The sequence below is a fragment of the Geotrypetes seraphini genome, chromosome 2 (genome assembly GCF_902459505.1).
Source record: "Geotrypetes seraphini chromosome 2, aGeoSer1.1, whole genome shotgun sequence".
Classification (NCBI taxonomy): domain Eukaryota; kingdom Metazoa; phylum Chordata; class Amphibia; order Gymnophiona; family Dermophiidae; genus Geotrypetes; species Geotrypetes seraphini.
Window position 1 is genome coordinate 357064644 of NC_047085.1, and position 20379 is coordinate 357085022.

At 44.7% G+C, this 20379-nt stretch overlaps 1 protein-coding gene across 3 annotated transcripts in view; it reads left to right on the forward strand.

The window, feature by feature from the left end:
* Positions 1-367: 367 nt before the first annotated feature.
* The window catches only part of CTNNB1 (catenin beta 1), a 224098-nt gene continuing 204086 nt past the window's right edge, over positions 368-20379 (forward strand). Inside the window, exon 1 of one of the 3 annotated variants that reach the window (XM_033930447.1) lies at positions 368-389. The gene's annotated coding sequence lies outside the window, so the exon portion shown is untranslated. Of the gene's footprint in view, positions 390-584; positions 933-20379 lie in introns of those variants that run through there. The other 2 variants (XM_033930448.1, XM_033930446.1) reach the window with 2 other exon arrangements.

Genomic DNA, 20379 nt, shown 5'->3' on the forward strand with positions numbered 1-20379 from the left:
CGAGCTTGACTGCAAATGAAACCTTCAGTGATTACTCCTGGCTGAAAGACAGATTCAACTGTCTTAGGATACTGTCATGTTTTAAGGATGCTTTTCAAGAAAGGGAATACACTTCTTAACTTTTCTCAGTTATCATCATTATTTTGTAATGGTGTTCTTTGAACCTCCAGCTTCCCAGGCCATTGCCACTATCCCTTTAAAAGATACGCTCCCTTCCCGGGAATAGGTGGCTCTCAAAACCGCATCACTCCCTGTATATCCATACACTCATGTTATACAGTACAATGAAAAGGAGCGGCCGGTGAGGAGCGGGGAAATTAGGGAACCTTACAGCAAACAGGATAGACGTCAGGCCTTGCCGGCGTCGGGAAAATAAGAAGCTATTGGCAGTGAGTTGTTTTCTGCTTCCCCGCCCCTCCCCATCTCTTCAACATAGGGAAAGAGGGCACTATTTCTTATGCTCCATTCTCCTCTTGCTGCCGCCCTTTCCCCTCGTCGAATTCCCGGAGATCGGCGCGCTGTGGTCGGCGGCAGGACACCGGGGGAGTACTGTGTCCCTATAAGAGTGCCGTGTGCGGCGCCATTTTAAGTCTCTTGGTGTGGCGAGGAAGGGTGGTCTCGCGGATCACCGGAGACCAAAAAAAATAAATTTTAACAATCCCTGGGAAAAAAAAAAGTGGCATACGACTGACGTGGAGGTGAAGGAAAAAGAAAAGAATCTGCAATTCCTAAGCTCGGGAAAACCCTGGAGCCGAGGAGGGACCGTATCTCCTGCCTTTTTTTCCCTCCCCCCCCTTCCCCCTCTATTGCCCCCTAACCTCAACTACTTCCGTATTAAAAAATAAATAACACCCCACCCCACACACCTTGGGTCCGAAGCGGTGGTTATTGGAGGAGGAGGCGGAGATCAGCGATCACTTAGTGTCTGGGTGGTAAGTATCCTAAGACGGTATTGGGAAGGGGAGCGGGGGAGCCCAGGGTCCGGGTGGAGAGAGGAGCTGTGTGAATCGAGGGTGGGAAGCAACAAGGGTAATTGCCCGACACCTCCCACCCCCCTTGTGGGCTTATTACCTGACACCCCCCACCCCCCGTGTGGATTTATGTGTCTGTACTTGATTTAAGGGGGGCATTCTGTTGGGCTGCGCTTTTTTTTAAAGGGTCTTTTGTGCTGTTTCTCCTAAAACGATTTTTTTTTTTTTAAATCAAAATCAGTGCTGTTGGACGTTTTGTGAGAGCGAGGCGGAAGTGGGGGGAGAGAGAGACAGTCTGGTTGGGGGGGGGGGGGGTTTTGCGAGTTTCTCTTGCCCCACCCCGGCGAAACTTTTTGTTCTTTTACTTCCCGGAGCTCGCTCGTCCCATTACAGCCGGGCATTGGTAGTAGCATTTCCCCTACTAATCTAGTTTCTTAGTTCTGTTGCACAAATCCTATGTGGAACCAATCTGAAGGAAATCCTTGATTTTCTCTCTCTTTTTTTTTTTTTTTCTTCCTTTTTTTAGTTTTTGTCCTTGCGCTGAGGAGCGGATACCCGGGAGGAGGAGGAGGAAACGTGTGGCTTTTCTTTTTCTGTTCGTAGTGGGTGCTTCTGTACACTATTCCTTTCCATTAAAGTTTCGACTTGCGTTGTAACTTGATCTGCTTCACCCTCCGGAGAAAGTCTAGCAGCGTTTTTTTTCCTCTTTAAATGGCTTTGCTTTTTTGTTTTGTTTTGTTTAGGGCGGAGGTACTGTCCCGCCTGAAAAGTAGGGAGGGCGATTCCCAGCGTCTTGTGTGTGGGTGAGGTTGTGACTCTTCCGCGGTCTTGCTCTTGCTGGAAGTACAGTATTATTACTACCAGTGCGCTCCTCGCCTTGCCTTCTAGGTCCTTTCCGGGGTAGAGGTAATGAATTAAAAATATATTTTTTTTTTCCTTTATGCACACAGAATCCCGAATAGCCATCCTGGTTTCCACTGCTGCAGCCCCTTCCCCGGTGGACGATTTTAGCGGCGTCTGTGGCCTCTGCCTCACCGCGAGATATGCGGGGGGTCGGGGCTGGTGTGCTTCATCGCCGAGGACGAGAGCTTTTGTGTATGTGGCAACGTTGTAGTCTCTGGGCTGTCAATCCAGCCGAGTAATTCGACGTTGCTCTCCTAGCAAAGCCGGAGTGAAATGGTTACTCCAGCGTAAGGCCAACTTGTTGCTCTTATACGTGTTTGGTTGAGGAGTAATTTTGCTAAATGATTGAAAATATTTCGAGTTGCCTTAATGGACTTTTCTGGCTTGAAAGCGTGTAAAATTTATAGAAGCATTTTCAAGATTGCAATTAATACCCTTTATAGCTGTTATTGATGTTGTAATCTAATGTAATTGTTATCACCTCTTTGGGACACTTTTTGGGACTATTTTTTCATCCAGTAGCGAGTTAGGTAATCTGTCAATTATTTTGTACTACATATCTTCCTTTTTCTCTTGAACTTAGGTGGGATGAAGTTATGAAATTTGGCTTTTAACATAAATCATATTGTATTTAAGTTCAGCATTAATCTGTGTATTATAACTAAAATGCCTTGGCCATGAGCTCATAAAAGCTGTAAAGTAGAATAAAATGGGAACTTTATTTTCTAGTTTATTACACCGATCAGGTGCCCTACAATTCAACAACTTGGCAAATATAATTTTGTTTTGGAAAGGTTAAAAACAAAACTATTTCAAGGTTATGTGCAAATTATAACTAGGCTTCTGGTTGAGGCAGCAGTTGATTTTATAAAATTCATAGTATCTTTAACTATACATTGATTCATTCAGTGGTTGTGTGTATTGGGTCATCTCTGTTTACACGCCCACCATTGGAAGAGGGTGCCTGGAACTCAAAGCTTTTTTCCCCCCACTTCCAGAGTAAACTGTTCTGTAAACTTTTGAAATGAAACAAAAGGCTGGTTGGATCAAAGTCAAACAACTTCTTAAATAGATAATATGCAAGAAAGGTATTGGAAGTGTAATCTGAGTTTGCGAATTTTAGTAAGATGGCTTTTGCAAAAATGAGCATTAACATTAAGGGAAATGTATTTAATATTACTGTAGCTAAAAGGCAGTATAATACCTAATATAAGCAGATGTGAATTTTCTGTAGCAGAAATTGTTCTGAAGCCATATAAGATTTGGAAACAGCTGTGAAAAATACAATTTTTTTTTCTCTTACCCTGTGTAATGAAATCAGAATAGAAATTTGGAAAGATTTTATTTTCTGTAATTGCTCGATCTGGTATATAGTGTTGTACCTTAGTGGTTTAATTAAAACTGGAGGAAATGCATTCCAAAAATGTTCTCATCTCAGCAGGAAAAACTAGAGATGCATTACTGTGCAGGTCGGTTAGATTGACTTGTTTTGTGCTTGAACAAAACTTGACAACTGATAGTGGGGAAAACATTTTAATGCTAAATGTATACTAGATGATCTTTTGGACATTTTGGAATAAAAAAAAAATGTATAAATTCTGAGCATGTGTACCGATGTTTTGATTCATTGTAAGCTTAATTATAGCATATAGAGCTGTGTAAATGCCATGCTTGAAAGAGTATAATATACTTTGTTTTAAATAGTGCCAGATAGGGAGGCCGTTATCCATTCAGTTATGTCCCATTGTGTTTGAAGTAATCATAAATAGGAATATTTTTCTATTTGATTTGAAATTTTTCTACTTTGTACTAATGTTCTTACCTGTTGAGTTGCTGTAGTACTATATTTAGGGGATTCAGTTATTTGTCTTCAGTAAGCAAAATATGATTAGGGAAGTGTGTATAATCTACTAATTTTCATGGTATTTTGGTGAGCAACTAACCAGTGTCTTGTTTCTTCTATTTTACCGTAGATTACAAGTCCTGTGGCACTTAAATTTGTAATGTTTCACTGCATGTTCAAAAGCTGTCGGGATATGTAGATTGTATTGTAAGCTAGCACTTTAATAGTTTTGATTTGCCATGGCCATTTTTTTTCTAATGTTGGAATGGTTCTGTTGCTAGAATATATATACATATATATATGCTATGTTATACTGAAAAAGCAGCATATAATTTGTTCTGAGGTATTTATAGTATAACTATTTTGTATTCCTGGGATGATTGCAGACTTTTCATTGCAAATTCTTTCTTCTTTTAGGAGCTGCTTTTGCCATGCAATCTGATTATAATTGTGGGTTGGTTTTTAGGTGAGACTTGGAAGCTGTTTTTTTTAAGTGTAGATGAATTCCATATGCAGGAAGAAGAAGGTGCAAGAGATTTGAGACTGCATGGCTCAGTAACATTTCTCTTTAGTGTATCACGCAAACAGTATGTTAAGATGCAGAAATGAGGGGATGGCATTTTTTCTTATCTTGGTGTCCTCTAATCACTCATCTCATTTCTTACTGTTGGTGATATTTTTAAGTGTCTTTAAACTGTGTGTTTCTAGGAAAGCCATATAGATATTTTGCTTAATTCTCAAACTTTTTAGAATGCAATTAGCTTTCTCTGGTGGTTTTTTTTTTTTTTTTTTTAATGAACATACTCTAATAAAATCCTATTATGTTGAGGGGAAAATTTTTATTGGGATTTATTAATTACCTTTATAAAGAGATTTAACCATGGTCATGTAGGATCCTCTTATCTTATTTGTATGCCAACTCAGTGACTTGCATTTTGTTTGTACCAATTGTACCATTTCAAACTGGCATTCTGTATTAGGTATGGGCATAGTATGTCCTTCTACACCAGCATTCTTCAATGCAAGGCTTGAGGGTTATACTCAGATTTTACCCTCTCTCCTTAAAGAATGACTTGGAGATAGTTTCCTGCGGTTATCCGTGGGGACCGTGATGAATTTTGTCACCATGTCATTCTCTAGGTGCATCTGGTACACCAGGATATGGTGGTAGTGTCCCTTTTATATACAGTATCGGAGCACTTAATATTTTGAATATGGTGAAAGCATTGGCATCATAATCTTCTACAGAAAATAAAGAATCTTAGATGGGTGTTTACATATACTAGAGATCAGATAAGGGTTATTCCTAGCTTTATAAGTAGTTTGAGCTTTTTAATTAACTTTCCAACCCTTGAAGAAACACTGGGCCCCTTTGCAGGCTAATCTTCCTTATTAAAATAATGTGGCTTATTCAAAACAGAATTGAATAATTTTCATCAATTTTAGACTAAACTACAGTGCATGCCAGTTAAGTGCAGGAACTGATGTTTAACTTGCACATAAGTTGCTAACTAAAAAAGCTATCAAAGGATGACAATTCAGAGCCAGTGTAGCATCACTTACTGTAATAGTCAACAGTTTTCCTTACAAGGCCAAAATGTAGTCATAGATATAAGGCATAGCTAATTTTGTAAAAAGGTTTGGACTATGTGGCATGATAAGTCTTAAGTGGCCTTATCTGTGCGCACAATCAAAGCAGTTTACTATATGCAGGTACTGCTTTCTGTCTTTAGTGGGCTCACAATCTAACTTGTACACCTGGGGCAGAGGAGAGTTAGATGACTTATTCATGTCACAGGGAGTAGAGAATGATAGGGAAAAAAATTATCACCGTTCCCGCCCCATCCCCATGAGCTCATCCTCGTCCCTGCCCCATCCCAGCGAGCTCAGTCCCTGCGATCTCAGTCTCCATCCCCATCCTGTAAACCCAGTGGTGTCCAAACTTTTGGCTTCCCTGGGCTGCACTGGCCGAAAAAAATGTTTCTGGGGCCGCACAAACGCCCAAATGCTGCAGCAAGACAGAGGAGGGAGCTAGCAAGACGGTAAACACCCGGGAGCAGCAGAGGAAACACTGCATCGCCCTCGACCGGGGCCACACAATACTTCACGGGGCTGCAGGTTGGACACCCCTGCTGTAAACTATCAGATCCCATCCACACAAGCCTCGAATAGTTACGATTTTATATTGAACTTATTTTATTTAAGTATAAAAAGAGACAATATTCTATACAGTTGTCATTTTATAAACACAAATAATGCAGAGCAAGGATCAACAAAACCCCTGTCTCACCTCCCTTTCACAAATATCCCCTCCACTATTGTGAAAACTGAACAAACCAAATTACTATAGAATGCTACATTAAAAAAAATCAAGCTAACAGAATATTTCAGTTACACATGTTAGTGTTAGGGAGTGCAACTAGGGCAACTGCTCCCTGGTAAGAGAGAGGAGTCCTAAACCAGCTGGAAGCTATAGAAGCACAGCCTGGGCTTTGCGGTCACCAGTTACGTCTAATACCAGCTCTAGCAGGATACATACTGTATTTCAAATCTTAAATATTCTAATCGCAAAATATAAATTAATTTTTTTCTAACTTTTGTTGTCTGGTAATTTTATTCTTCAAATCACATTGGTCTCAAGCTTTGGTTTTGGGTTCCTTCTGTCGTGGCATGGCTGGCTCCAGAGGGACTGGGGAGGAGATGCTGAGTCTGACACGGGCGCAATTTTATATATCACAGAGCAAGAATTTTCACTGCTCCTGCGGGGGGTGGTGAAAGTCTTGTCCCCATTCCTGCGGTAAACCAGTTTCAAATTTCTCCATTCCTGCAGATTTACTGCAGTGACTACGGTTTACCGTGGTAAACGGTCACCATGTTATTCTCTAACAGGGAGCTGCTGTGGGAATTGAACACAGTTCTCCAGGTTGCAGTGGAAATCGAACCCAGCTCCCTAGGTTCTTGGTCCACTATACTAACCATTAGGCAACAGGCTAACCTGGGTGTTTGTGGCTCTGGCTATGTTGGAATACGTGACTACCCAGCCTGAGAGAGCTGCCTTTTTGATATTGTGGTCCGTAGGTTAATTGAAGGAACTGAAGCAGTCGAGACCTGCTTACTCTTTACCTCAATGGGATGCTGAGACATGGTAACACCTAACATTTTAGAAATAGCCGTTTCACTACTGCACTTCTTTGAGCTCCCAGCTCTGATCCTGGGGGTGGGGGCAATTAATTTATAATCCATTGGGGATTTCCCATAAGATCTAGACAAGAGCCGAATTATCTCTAGAATTTATCAGGCATATATGCTGTGCTACACCAAGGCACCCATAGTAGCACAGGATATAGAATGTATTGGTATGCATGATCAGGGAAGCACAGCCTTCCAAGAGACCCATTTTAGACCTGTCGGAGGACTTGGGAGGTAGTTTAGCAGCCAGTGGCCAACTAGAGTGATTCAGCCATGGAGTCGCTGGAGTAGGAAGAGCTTCCTATCAGAGAGAGACGGATAACCCCTCTGTTGCTTCACAAGAAGCTGCCAGTCATGAGAACTCAGTCTAAATTAGATTGTAAGCTCCTAATGAGCAGGGACTGTGTTAGAATGTACAAAGCTGCATACGCCTTTCAGCACTATAGAAATAAATAATAGTAGCATTACTGAGAACCCAAGACTGAAGGAATCTATTAGAGGATCCTGTTATGGAAGGTATGCATAAAACCAGCACTTTCCAGTTCAACAGGTCATTGTAGGCCAGTGTTTTCTCAATTTCTTCAAGCCAAGTACCCCTAAGTCTATCAAATATCAACAGAGTACCCCTGCCTAAGCTCCGCCTCTGACCCTACCCCCATAATAGTACTAATTGTAATGCAATTTCTTCCATTCATTATTTCATATACATACTATACAGTCTTATTAACAATACATAATGGTAACCACAAAATTAAACTACACAAAGCACACTGTACAACAGAGAAAATGTTAATTATTTTATATTGTGTTTTTTCAAAGAGGTCAAGGCTGATGACTTTAAATATGCAAATGTCATCTCAGTGATAGATGCAGAAAATAAAATAATATATAGTGCAATAATATAGACAGCAGATATAAATTCTCAAAAACTGACGCATTTCAATCCCTAAATTTAAAATAAAATCATTTCCCCTACCTTTGGTAATTTTATTTTTCTAATCATCCTTTCCCAGTTTCCTTCTGACTGTGCACTCATTGATTGTTTTTTCCTCTTCATTTTCTGCTCTGGATCCTTCTTTGACATTAACTTTTAACATTCAACTTTTTCTTTCTTTTTTTTTGCTTTTCCATGCCTTCCCTTCCCTTCCTATCTTTCCTCTCCCATGGTCTGGCATTATCTCTCGCTCTCTCCCCTTCCTTCATTGTTTCCATGGTCTACCATCTCTCTCTGCTCCAACCCCTTGCCGGTCTCTGCTAATGCTGCCCGATTTCCGATTCAAATTGATTTGTTTTTTAAAAAAATTGGCCTCGCCGATTCAGATACCAACCCTTGCCCCCCTAAAGCAGGAGTGGCAGCACTGCCTCTAGCTGGCTTGCCGCTGCCGCTTCTGCTTTAGGAGGCGAGGGGAGAGGGTCAGTTGGGAAGTGCTGCATAGGCCTTTTCAGCGTCATCCTGCTTCCCCCCTGGCCTTCCGCTTTTAAGATAATCGGCAACCTGCAGAGAGGATCGTGGTGCTGTAGTGATCTTTGCAGGCTACCGTTGTCCTCGGCACTGCATTGGCTCTGCTACGATCCTGCCCCTGATGTCAGAGGAGGGTTGGGAACGCGGTAGAGCGAACGTGGTGCTGAGGAAGACGGCAGCCTGCAAAGATTGCTACAACACAACGATCCTCTCTGCAGGCTGCCGATTATCTTTAGGTAAGAGCGGGAGGCCAGGGGGGGAAACATGCAGGCCTTCGGGGGGGGGGGGAACATGTAGGCCTTCAGGGATGACTGGCCTTCGGAGGAGGGGGGCCCTGGTGTTGAAGTAAATGGAGGGAGGGAAGGGGGGTTCAAAAAGACGTGTATATATCAGACGGGTGGGGGCGGAGAAATAATGGGCCTAAAAACAGAGGAGAGGGAGAGAGTTGGTGGACAATGGGATTTAGGGAGGGAAGGAACAGAAAGGGAGAGAAGTTGAACACAAGGAATGGTGCGGAGGGGTGGGGTGGGGATGGAGATACTGGATAGGAGGGTAGTTGGGAAGAGAAAGTGAGAGCTGGTGGACCCTAGGGTGGTGGGGAAGGAGGGAGAGATGATGGATGAAAGGGTAGTAAAGAAAAGAAGAGATGGTGAATCTGGGGATGGTGGGGTCCCATCGCTGCAGTTGCGAGGATAGAGACAAAAAAAGGAAAAGATGCCAGATCTCCGAGAGAGGGAAGGGAAACGGAAGGGGAGGACAGAGATGGAAGATGGATGGTTAGCACTGAGAGAGAAGAAAACGACAAATGGGCAGGAGACCCTGGCAAGGAAGTTATCAGAAGACAACCAAAGTGTGGGGCCAACATGAATTTGAATAATGACCAGACAAGAAAAGGTAAGAAAAAATTTAATTTTCTGCTTTGTGATTACAATATGTCAGAATTTGAAATGTGCATCCTGCCAGAGCTGGCGTAGACTGTGAAAATGAGCTAGGATTTAACAGAGAGGAAAATCTTTTTTGTTTGTTTATTTTGTTTACATCACAGTGCCAGTGTGGGTAGGGAGAGGGCAAGGGGGTGAAGAGGTTTTAAAAAACCCACCCAATTGGGCAGGAAAATCGAATCGAAAAATAGATTCAATAGGCCTGAATTGAATCAAAATTTTTTTTCCCTGAATCAGCCTTATTCCTCTCTTCCCCTAACTCATGGCCAAGGTTCTCTCTTCTGTCCAGGCCCCAACCCTTTAATCTCCCTCCCAACTCCACAATTCCCTCCCAGGCCTACTGAGATACCTGGTGGTGCAGCAGCGGTCTTTGTGGCAGGAGTATGGCCCTCTCGCTCCTTCCTCCTCATGGCTGCCTTCTAAAATGACTGCTGCAACCTTTCGCAGAAGCTCGTGGTACTACAGAAAAAACCATGAGCAGCTGTGAGAGGTTGCTGCAACAATTTTAGGCGGTAGCCATGAGGAGGCATGAGCAAGAGGGTTGGCTGCTTTTTTTCTCAAAGGGCACATCTCTTCCCTTTCCTTTACCTGCACTCTATCACTCCACAGTTTCGATCGATCTTTCCTGCAGGTCCCAGATCTGTGTGTTTCCCCACCCCTGCATGCAGGTGCTTGCTGTTTAGACCCCTGCTACAACTCCCCACCCCACCAAAATAAAATGCTTACACCACGTACACACATTCATCGCTGGCCCTTCTAACTTGCCTTTACAGTCTGCAGTACTGGATACACAGTTTCTCTTGAGCTGCAAACTGTCTCTGCATTGTCCTGCCTGCAGGAAATAGGAAGCTCTGTTCAGAGGATGGTGGAATCTATAGAGATTGCAACTTTAGAGAAGGCTGTATGTATTCAATAGTGCTGCCCGATTTCCGATTCGAATCTATTTGCTTTTATAAAAAATCAGCCTCCCAATTCGGTGACCGACCCTCCTCCCCATGCTTTCCTAAAGTAGGAGCGGCAGCGCTGTCTCTTGCTGGCTGTCCACTTCCACTTTAGGGGGCAAAGGGGGAGGATCAGTCAGGAAGGCCTGCATCCCCCTCCTGCTTCGAAGGCCTGCATCCTCCTCTGAAGACCTGCATGTTCGGCCAGCTTTCCTGCTCTTACCTTAACATAATACGGCAACCTGCAGGATCGCTGGTGCTGTCGTCAGTGGCATGTTGCCTCTGCCGCAATCCTGCCCTTGATATTAGGAGGAGGGGCGGGACCGCAGCTGAGGGAACGTGCTGCTGATAATGATAGCAGCTGCAAGGTTCGCTACAGCACATGTGATCCTGCAGTCTGCCGTATTATGTTAAGGTAAGAGCGGAGAAGCTGGCTGAACATGCAGGCCTTCGGAGGGGGAGGGTGGGGCAGGCCTTCAGGAGATGCTGGGGGAATATGCAGGCCTTCGGAGGGGGGGCAGGCTTTCTGGGGAGGATGGTCCTGGTCAGTGTTCCCTCTAAGGATTGATGAAGTGTGTGCAAAAAAAAAAAATATGCATGAGCGACAAGTTACATACTCCATAAATTTATGAGCAGGCGTGGAGGACGAGTGGCCGATGAGATTGTGGGAGGGTTAAATACTCAAAACTTAGAAGAATAACAATTTACTTAAAGTTTTTGCTTCGCCAGCTTTCTGGTTATCTTTACATACATGTGGCGTACCTAGCATATGTAACACCGGGGCCCATCATTTTTTGGCACCCCCCTATCTGTAAGAAAAACATGATTTTTAGTAACAAGCCACACGTCACACATGAGTACCTAGGAAAAGGCAGCATCTTACATATTGCAGTGAGCAGTACATCAATACACCCATTGTAAAACTAAACAAGCCAGACCAGCACAGATCAATCCTACACCGTCAATCCTAACAGAAAACCATGTCTTTCGAACACACAGAACACAGAAATACCTTTGCCTAATATGGAATATGTCATCACAAACTAACCCCTCCCCCTTTTACAAAACTGTAGTGTGGATTTTAGCCACGGTGGTAACAGCTCTCACGCTTATAGAATTCTGAGCATCAGAGCTGCTACCACCACGGCTGGTGCTAAAAAACGCTCCACAGTTTTGTAAAAGGGGGGATAAAATAGAAATACTCAGACAAAGGTTAAATTGAACCAGCAAGAAGCTGGACTCTGCATAAAATGCAACACCACAGAAACAGTGACGTATGTCTCCTAAAGCAATAAATAAATAGAAACTTTTTGGGATTATGAGCTACTTTAAAATGACCAAGTCAAAATGATCTACCAACAATAAAATTAAAAAACACAAAGCACACTATACGCTGAGAAAATGTTAATTATCATTCCTATTCTGGTTTTTTTTTCAAAGAGGTCAAGGCAGATGACTCTATGCATTGTCACTTCAGTAACAACCATACAAAAATAGATAAATATACCCTCCTTCCTTTTTATTAAACCACAATAGCAGTTTTTAGCGCAGGGAACTGCGCTAAATGCCCAGCGCTGCTCTCGATGCTCATAGGCTAAAAAACACTATTGTGTTTTAGTAAAAGGGGGCCATAGCGCAAAATATAGACAGCATATATAAATTCAGACAACATTTTGATCATTAAATTTAAAATGAAAATCATTTTTCCTACCTTGTCTGGTGATTCATGAGTCTCTGGTTGCACTTTCATCTTCTGACTGCATCCAATCTTTCTTCCCTTCTTTCAGCCTGTATGCTTCCTTTCCTTCAAAAAAAAGAGACTAACTGCAAAGTAACTTTTTCTTTGGAAAATTCCTGGTATGACAAGATCCTATGCTCCAAAGATTTTACGACTAAAAAAACCACCTCACTTTAGCATCAAATCCTTAAGCATAGAATCTGCCAATGGTTCAAAAGGAGAGACCACCAAGGCCACCAGTACAAGGTTCAGGTCCTACAGAGGAACCAAAAGTCACTGAGGCAGTTGCATAAGCTTCACTCCTCTAAGAAGATGCACCACATCTGGAAAACATGCCAAGGATTTATACCTACCGTGCTGTAGAAGTAGGCCAAAACCACCACCTGCACCTTCAGGGAAGCCAACATTAAACTTCTATCCAAACCGTCCTGGAGGAATTCCAAATATCTGCTACCGAAGCACAGAAAGGCAGCTAATGACACCAAGCCTGAAAGATTATGCTAGACCCTCACGTAGCTGAGGATGTAGAACATTTACATGATTTTAGCATAGTTACAATTACCTTGGGAGAGTACCTTCTCTTTCTTAGACGTGCTCTCTCAAGAATCCTACTGTAAGCAAGAATGGAAACATTTAACAACATGATCAGGTCCCTGTACCAAGGTCTGCAGGGACAATCCAGTGGTACTAGAATCACTAAGCCAGGAGGCAACTCTTTGCTTAATGATCTGACTCACCAATGTCCATGGGGAAGTGCATACAACAGGGTGTCCTTTGGCCAGGGAAGAATCAATATGTTGAGGCCCTCTGACATGGCCTCCCTCCAGTGACTGAAAAATTGGGGCATGTGCATTGGCCACCATTGCCATCAAGACTCACTGGTCAACCCCAGCAACAAAATAAAGGCCTCCTGGGTCAGAGCTCTTCCCTGGGATCAACATATATCTGCTCAGGAAGTCTACTTGTATGCTGTCAATGTCCACATCATGGGCTGTTGAGAGGTGTGAAAGATGAACCTCCTCTCAGTCCAAGAAGCTTGAGGCTTCTGCTTCTGGATGGCTTCTTGTGCCTCCCTGATTGATTTTTTATTTTTATTTTAATTTTTTTAATTTAAGTTATTTATATACCACCTATCAATGGAGATTGTCTAAGTCAGGGGTGTCCAATGTCGGTCCTCGAGGGCCGCAATCCAGTCGGGTTTTCAGGATTTCCTCAATGAATATGCATTGAAAGCAGTGCATGCAAATAGATCTCATGCATATTCATTGGGGAAATCCAGAAAACCCGACTTGACTGTGGCCCTCGAGGACCGACATTGGACACCCCTGGTCTAAGTGGTTTACATTCAGATACTCAAGTATTTTGCCGTATCTGTCCCTGCGGGCTCACAATCTATCTAATGTACCTGGGGCAGTGGAGGATTAAATGACTTGCCCAAGGTCATGAGGAGCAGCATGAGACTTGAACCCACAACCTCAGGGCTCTGAGGCTGTAGCTCTAACCACTAGGCCATTCCTTCATCTACTATATCTACAAGTTAGTGGAGTTCCCATTGATGCCCTTCCCAGCCCGATCCTACACCAAATGTTCAATCGGTTTTGTAAACTAAGAAATTTTTTATACCTCTGCTATTCAACTAGTAAATAGTAATCTTAAGATCTATATAGCTTTCCACTTCTTCCATTATGTAAGATTGTATTGACGACTTTGAATTGTGACCTCTTCACTGATTGTCCAGTGCTTCTTGTTGTAAACCGCCTCGAACTTTCCTGGCTTTGGCGGTATATAAGAATAAAATTATTATCTCATTCCCTCCCCTAACTTTTTCTTCCTCTCTCCCTGCCCTTTCTTTCTTTTTTCTCTCTTGATGCCCCCTTTCTTTTTTTTTCTGTTTCCCTGCCTGCCCCCTTTCTTTCTTTCTCCCTACCCTCCACAAAGCCACTGCTGCCACCATAGGGGGAAACAGGCCCCAAAGCCACCACCGCGGCTTGCCCAAGCTCTCTCTGCCTTCCCACCGTCGGACCGCCCCCCGCCCTCCCCTTGGTACGCCATATTTCAGGTGGTGGTGCAGGGCGGCGGATGAAAAAAACAAGGTTCTGAGGAGACGCGCAGGCACGGCATCGCCCGAGGAGAATGACAAGCCCCGGACTTGTGCCGCTTCCGTCCCCCTTTCACAGGTTACCACGCCGGCGCTTGGCCTGAGCCGCCGCCGCTTCCTCTCACCTACCGCCGCGCTCAATTCCAGTCGCGCCCACTGCATATTTTAGTGTGCGACACAAGAAAAATTGAGCGATGCCAATGAAAATAGTGAGCGATCGCTCATGCACTCAGCTTAGAGGGAACATTTGGTCTGGTGTAGAATTACACGGAGGGAGGGAGGAGGGGGTTCAAAGAAATGTGCATATAATGGGGGGGGGAGAAATAATGCCTCTAAAAACAGGAGAGGGAGAGAGATGGTGGACAATAGGATTTAGGGAAGGAAGGAACAGAAAGGGAGGTAAGTTGGACACAAGGGATGGTGTGGAAGAGGGTGGGGTGTAGAGATACTGGATAGGAGGGTAGTTGGGAAGAGAAAGGGAGAGCTGGTGGACTCTGGGGTGGTGGTGAAGGAGGGAGAAATGCTGGATGAAGGATAGTGGAGAGATGGTAGGGTCCATCGCTGTAGCTGCGGGGGGATGGAGATGAAAAAAATGAAAGATGCCAGACCTCCAGGAGAGGGAAGAGAAACTAAAGGGGAAGATGGATGGTTGGCAAGAAGAAAGGAGGAGACCCTGATCAGAAGACAACCAAAGTGTGGGACCAACATGATTTGAATAATGACCAGACAAGAAAAGGTAGAGAAAAATTTTTATTTTCTGTTTTGTGATTACAATATGTCAGATTTGAAATGTGTATCCTGCCGGAGCTGGTGTTAGACCGCAAATGTGAGCTAGGATTTAACAGAGAGGAAGTCTTGTTTGTTTGTTTATTTTGTTTACATCACAACGCCAGTGTGGGTAGGAGAGGGCAAAGGGGGTGAAGGGGCTATAAAATAAATCCATCAGGATGTTTGAAAAAAAAACACCCAATTGGGCAGGAAAATTGAATCGAATCAAATTTTTTTTCCTGAATCAGGTAGCACTAGTATCCAGTGGTATAAGGGGGAAGGAGGAGGCTGAGTGAACACGTATGCTTGTGTAGGAGGGACAGAGGAAGGAAAAATATCAAGAAGCAAAGTGAATAAAGCGTGAGTCAGATACAGGTAAAAAGGTAGTGAGCAGGGAGCATGTGATTAACATCCTAACTTGTAGTAAATTTAATAATAACTATACCGCCACTAATCTTACGACTTCTAGGCAGTTTACACTGAAGAGAGCTGGACAATCAGTGAATTACAGAATACAAAATAGCGAAAATATCACTGGACAGTCAGCGAATACAGAATACAAATAGTAAAAAATACACATTTCTCAAATGTTATCAGTATGGTGTTAATAGTATTTAAAATGGTATCTGATTAGGAGATAAATCTGTCGAACAGTGCTGCCTTAATTTATTTCTGAAATGCGCCCTTAGGACAACCTGGCTGTGTTGATGTAATTGCCTGTTGATGTAATTGCTGTTACTTAGCTTTGAAACTTAAAAGTTCTGTCCAGATAAGGACCTGTATTTGCAATTAGTGATCCTTGGATAAGCAAAAAGATTACATTTCTGGTTGTCTGGGGATGTGTAGCTCGAAATGTGGTAAGAGATAGGTAGGGGCCATTCCCCAAACCAGTTTTAAAGCAAATGCAAGAGAACTTGAACATTGCAGCATTAATTGCATAAAATGCGGTAAATAATCAACCCTATATGGTGGTTCTGTCCTTAACTGACCAGATAGGAAACTAAGCCCCTCCAGCCTTGAAGAATGGATCCAAATCACATTAGACCAGTGGGACCTGGATGTGATAAGGGCAGGGAGGGGCTTCATGCTAGGCTTTCTTCCTGCTTACTTGTAGATCCTTATGTGTCCTCTTCCTGCAGTGCCTCTGGCAAGCAAAGCACTTTTCTCCTGGAATTTAGGGGCCATCTGGTCCTGCTACTCGGAAAGACAGGGAGCATGGCCAGAACTCCATCTTCTTTTGTGATTCCAAAAAAGGATGGTTCTTTTTATCTGATTCTAGATTTCAAGGGCATGAACTGAGCACTATGCAAGATTCTGTATCTATATGGAAATCTTATGTTCCATTCATTGTAGTCGGAGAAGAAATTGCTCATGGCTTTAGGCTGGACCTCAAAGGTGTATCTGCACTATTCCAGTTTAAAGAGAATTGTTTCCTTAAGGAATTCTATCTTTTTGGCTATAGTTTCTAGATGGGTGCCTGAAATTATTACGTCCTGTATTTGAATTCTTATGTTTTGAAGAAAAAATTAGGAGGGGAGGAATTCTAATGCTGGAAAGTGGTGGAGGTGCATTTTTTTTTATCAAGGATCCTTAAAACTTAATAAAAATGTTTAGATCCTATAACTGATTATTATATTACATTACATTACAGATTTCTATTCCACCATTACCTTTCGGTTCAAAGCAGATTACAAAAAGAGTTATGGAAGAAGGGTTACAACGTTAGATCAGAGAAGGTTTCCAAGAGAGGAAAAGTAGATCTGGGGTTAGGGAGGGGATGGTAAGAGGGGGTTAAGCTTTATCATGTATTAAGCTTTATTAAGGGATTTCTTGAAGAGTATAGTTTTTATTCCTTTCTGAACATCTTGTAGTCCTGGAGGGAGTTGTCAATAGGTTGGAGACTTGGTTGTCTATCTTCGCTGCCTGAGTGGCCAGTAGTCCATTGTAATAGTTATTTTTTCCTTTTTACTTCTTTGATTGGGGGGTAAGTGAATGGGGTGTTGTGTGTTTCTATGCCTGGTAGAGGTGGTTTGGATGAGGCGGTCGTTTAGGTAGGTTAGGCTGTCTCCATTTATAGTTTTTAAATAGTATACAGTAGAATTTAAAATTGTATTCTTTCTTGGATTGGAAGCCAATGAGAATTGATGAATGCCTCAGTAATGTGATCATGTTTTTTTCAATGAATAGACGAGTCTCAGAGCTGTATTCTGAATTATCTGTAGTTGTTTAATCATTATCCCAGGACAAGCAGGCAGCATATTCTTAACGTATGGGTGACGTCACCGACGGAACCCCGGTATGGACACTTAACTAGAAAGTTCTAGTTGACCCGCACCGCGCATGCGCGGGTGCCTTCCCGCTCGACGGAGGAGAGCGTGGTCCCCAGTTTCTTCGTTTCTGCGGAGCGAAGAAGGACGCATGTGCTTTCAACGGCTTGTTGAAATCTCCTTCCTTGCCTTCCCGCTCGCGTATTTTCTTTTCTTTTACTTTTCCCTTCGGTTTTTTTTTTTTTTTTGTTTCGTTCAAAAAAAAAAACCAGCAAACATTATTAATTAGTTTTTTCTTTATTTTTCTGGCCGCCCCGGCGGGGCCTGTTGCCAACATACAGGCCTCCGGGTTTGATTTTGCGGAGGCCGTATTTCCATTCATGCCCCCTCAGCCAGGCTTTAAGAAGTGCCAGCGGTGTGCAACTGCCCGAATCTCTCTCACTGACCCACACAATTGGTGTTTACAGTGCCTGGGTCCAGAGTAGAGAGCTGCACGGGAACGGGGATGACGGAATCCCGCGGGACCCCGCGGGGATCCCGCGGGTTCCCCCTTTGGGTCACGGGGAATCCCGTGGGGAACGCCTCCTAGGGTCGAGGGGATTCCGAGGGTCGCGGGGTTCCTGCGGGGTTGGATCGCAGTGCACTCGAGCCGTGAGGGTAGTCTCCTTCTACTTACCTGCCCTATCGCAGCACACAGCCGAACGGAAATCTTCCCGATGTCAGCGCTGACGTCGGAGGGAGGGCTTAAGCAAAGCCCTCCCTTCCTCCGACCGTCAGCGCTGACATCAGGAAGACTTCCGGTTGGCTGTGTGCGGCAGGGCAGGTAGAGAGAAGGCAATGGCGACGAAAGAGGGGGGAGGGGGCGGTCCGCCCCGGAGAAATTGTGCACAGCCGGTCAGGTCCCCCGATCGACCGACAACAGGGCCGGCCGACAAATCTCCCTGCCCTGTAGCCGCGAATCTAAATTACCTCTTACAGCAGCTTCACTACTCCACTGCTGTAAGAAGGGTAATTTAGATTCGCGGCTACAGGACAGGGAGATTTTGTCCTACCGGGTCTGTTCTGTTGTCGGTCGGGTGCTAAAAGCGCCACAAAGGTGGAAGCAGGGAGGGAGAAAAGGTGGAGTGGAGAAGAAAAGGACGCTTAAGGGGGGAGAAGGCTGCTGAAAGCACTGGGGAAGACAAAGGGGTGGAAAAGAACGCTGAAAGGACATGGGTAAATGGGAGGAAGGGGGGGGGAGGGGAAGGACCATGAAAGCACTGGGGAAGACAAAGGGGTGGAGAATGCCACTGAAAGAACATGGGGAAAACAGGGGTGGAGAAGGCCGCTGAAAGGACATGGGGAAGACAGAGGGGGGAGAATGCCGCTGAAAGGACATGGGGAAGACAGAGGGGGGAGAAGGACGCTGAAAGGACATGGGGAAGGCAGAGGGGGGAGAAGGATGCTGCCTGACAGGACATGGGAAGATGGTGGGGAGAAGGACACTGAAAGGAAATGGGGAAGAGGGAATGGGAAGAAGACGCTGGCAGGGAGAAGACAGAGGTGCCAGACTATGGGGGGAGCGGAGGGAAAAAGATGGGTGCCAGACCAATTTGGGAGGGGGGAGAAAGGGAGAGGCACAGTAACAGAGCAAATGGAAGACACAGAGAGAAGAGAGGCAGTGGATGGAAGGAATTGAATGAGAACATGAAAGAAAGTAGAAACCAGGCAATAAAGGTAGGAAAAAAATTCTTTTTTTTTTCTTAAGGATAAGTAGTATATTAGTTGTGTTGATAAAAATTTATAAACATTAGAGGCTCTGGTAGAAACCCGTTTACAAAGTATGTATTCTTCCCAATTAATATTTCCAAATTAATAAAGTCTTTTTGCTTATTTTTAAATGGGTTTCTACCAGAGCCTTTAATTCAGTAGCATAATTAAATGAAATAACTATTTCTGTAGTTTATAGGGACAGGCGGGGACGTAGGGGATTCCTCGCGGGGACAGGTGGGGACGGAGGGATTCCTCGCGGGGACAGGTGGGGACGGGTGGGAGTCCTCACGGGGACGGGTGGGACTTTGGCGGGGACGGGTGGGATTTCTGTCCCCGCGCAACTCTCTAGTCCAGAGCATCGGGCTGACACCTGCACCCGCTGTGCCACTCTTAAAAAAAACGTACGTTAAAAAATCGGCAGATCCAGCAGAATATTCTTTTCGGTACTGGTTCTGCCATGGAATCTGCCACACCATCGACGGCGCCACCGAAATCGGCACCGACTACATCGACACCGCCTGATCCTTCCTCGGGTACGATAGCGCCAGGTAAGCCGCTAAGAAGGACCTGTTCCACTTCCCTCGAGCGTCCTCCTGCCACAACGGCGACCCGGTTCTCCCGCATCGCGCCGACCCCGCAAACGCTCCGCCCTGATATCGGTGAGTGCCTCGTCATCGGCCTCCTCATCGCCGGGGCGTTGAAGCGGCACCTATGGTACTCGAAAAAGAAAAAAAGCGGTACCGGTGCCTCCTTCTGACCGACCGCATAGCGGCCATACTCCCAAACCCAATTGCAGGAGCAACTACAGCAACAGCTCCAACATCTGTTGCCGCAATGTTGGCCCTGCTACTTCCGGTACCGGTCCCGAGCATCGCTCCATACCACCGGAGTCCACTCCATCGGTGCCATTGAACACATCCATGCCGGTTACTCTCGGCGGAACCCATTAATCCTCTCATTCAACTACGATCTGACGCCGATCCTCCCCCGACATCGGGAACGGCACCAGGCTCCCCGAGACCAAGACCGACACCGTTTCTTCCCCGGTACCGTCTCCATGCGTTCTGCAAATCTCTCTCAAAGACTCGCCACGCAGAACCATCCGCACCGCCGTCCCGTCCCACGCACCCCGACGTCAGGGACCCGGACCTATGGGAGGAATCCCAAACCGGTAACCGATGAGGAGCCTTCCTCATCCGATGAGGAACCTTCCACACTTGATACCGGTTTCCAAGCCTGAACAATCCTCGTTCACCAAATTTCTTCGAGAGATGTCAGCGGCTCTCTCTATACCTTTGGAATCTGACTCTTAAGAAGTCAGTCTTTCCTAGATGCCCTAGACTTCGAGCAACCCCCCAAAGAATTTCTCAAGTTACCCGTCCACGACATCTTACAGGAAACTTTCTATAAGAATTGGGAAAAACCCTCTCACGGTACCGGGCGCCCCTAGAAAACTGGACAAGTCTCTATAGGGTCATTCCTATCCCGGGTTTGACAAACCCCAAC